Source organism: Brassica oleracea, chromosome C2 (assembly GCF_000695525.1).
Source record: "Brassica oleracea var. oleracea cultivar TO1000 chromosome C2, BOL, whole genome shotgun sequence".
Lineage (NCBI taxonomy): Eukaryota > Viridiplantae > Streptophyta > Magnoliopsida > Brassicales > Brassicaceae > Brassica > Brassica oleracea.
The window spans coordinates 22197709-22199970 of NC_027749.1; the positions used below are offsets into that span (position 1 = coordinate 22197709).

Consider the following 2262-nt stretch of genomic DNA (forward strand, 5'->3'; position numbering starts at 1 on the left):
GAGTAAAGTTTGATCGCAGATTAGAGGTCCATCCGAGTACTGGTCGAGTGCCATCCGTCCGACCAGGACATAGAGTGGTCAGCTGCAAAGATGCACGTCTTGACCATGTCTTAATGAAGTTCCAGAAGATATGAGAGTTACAAGGTAATTCAAGTTACAATTCGGCAAGAGCTATTCCTACATCAACGTTCAAGAAGCTCAAAGGACTACAAGTTCAGTCATATGATATGTCAGCCGACTTCTTCACCATGTCTACATCAACCACACGTCCATGAAATTTATCTATCAATTTGGGACGTGCCAATTAAAGGACCAGTTCAAGACTTGGCGCCCATGAAGCTAAACTATCAAATTGTCCATGCGCCAACTTGAAGAACATGCACGGGGGTACAAGTCAGGGGGAGTTCATGTGTTGTACTCTTTTTCCTTATCCATGGTTTTGTCCCACTGGTTTTTCCTGGAAAGGTTTTAATGAGGCAACATTAAGCATGTTACAAGCCCTGAACCGAATGTGTCGATTAAGGGGGAGTGTTATAAACCAAGTGGTGACCGACCCATATCAGGCCCAAACCGTCCGGCCCATCAGCTATCCATCCGGCCCATTCACTAATGACTTAGGCGAATGAGAGTTTACATTTATCTATACTTGATATTTATCTTTTTCCATATGTATTTAGGATAAGTACTATTTCTTATTCCTATTAGGAATAGAATTTCCTTTTCTCTTATGAAGGTCTAAATAAGACGGTCTAATACTTGTATAAATATAGACCTCTGGTCATGAGTAATAATAAGCTTACACAGCATCTCTTTTATAACGATAACTCTTTTATTGGACGATATCTCAGTAGCTTTCCCGAAGTAAAACGAGAATGTCATAGAGCTTAAAGCTAAACGCGGAACACCATATTCTTCCACAACTACACCGATGTTTCTGCAATCGTTATTGTTAGGACAAAACATAATCTGGTAACTGGCAACCAAGCCTATAGGTTTATGGATCTGGAAGAAACTCCTCGAAGAATCTTCTCCAGCTTCAGGGTTAGGACCAGCGGTTACGAACGTCTAACTTTCGGCGTCAGTTATTTAACATTCATACCAAAAAAAAAACTTTCGGCCTCAGTGACCCACCAATAGGTTGACTGACTGCAGATCGTAGCTTTGACGTCTATCTCTACGTTGAGGTTCCCTGATTCAGGAACGAACCCAAGTCTAGATTTCCAGTTTGAGAATCTTACGGGAATGCCCAGATTGACCTCCGAATATTCATGTCCAACATAGAGGGGACATTGGTGTCATGACCACGGGAGGGGAGAGTCAGGCCGCCACCATCGGAGTAGACGGGGAGAACGTAGTAACTGCCGTCGAATATGATATCGCCATCAACGTGTGCCGTCGCGGCCAAAAAATAGCGGTTAAGGCAAGAAGCAAAACTGGGATTCACCCTTTTTTGAGTTTATGTAGCTGATTAGACTTGATGTTATAAGATGACGAAAATGTGAGTTCATGTGTTCGCTATTTATACACGGATGTGTGTGTATACATGCACATACAGCTTTGTATACGCGCTTAGAAGATGCCTATCTTTTTTTTTAATTCCACTTTCATTCCAGTTTTCCAAGCTTCTTTAATTTTAGGGAAGTTTAATTAAATATACAAAATTTTAGGACAATTGACAAGAACAATACAAATCTTTTTTTATTACAGGTATTTTTTAAATACCAAGCGTGCTCTTTTTTTACGTTGTGAAAAAAAAAAACATATTTACAAGAATGCCATTAATTTTCGCTGCCACATAAGCAAAAACCCGGCGCCACGTAGGAATTATGTTCCGTGTTTTCATTAAGCCAGCTGTAATTCGCTACATACGTCGTTACGGCTGATTTATATCTACATGTCGGCTGAATAAACAAACGCGGCTGAGTTAAGAGGAAAAAGCTGACTAAATAACATAAGTCAGCCGGACGGTACGGCTGAATTACAAAAATGTGGCTGATTTATGAGATAAAGGTTGACTTACAGACAAAGGTTACGGCTGACTTATACATCGGCGGTTTGTTTTCTGGAAAATTTGGCTGAGTTGTAACTTAGAGACGGCTGAGTTAAATTTCCCCGGCTGAGTTGATGAATATCGACTGGCTGAGTTATATAATTAACGGCTGACTAATGTGATGTTGTTACGGCTGAGTTTATGATTAGTCGGCCGTAATAGGATGGATTAACAGTAAACTCAGCTCGGTTACGGCTGACTTATTAGCGAAA

The 2262-nt window shown here is 40.7% G+C and overlaps 1 pseudogene; it reads right to left on the bottom strand.

The window, feature by feature from the left end:
* Positions 1-2048, bottom strand: part of LOC106323708 — a 7092-nt pseudogene extending 5044 nt beyond the window's left edge.
* Between the last annotated feature and the right edge of the window lie 214 nt (positions 2049-2262).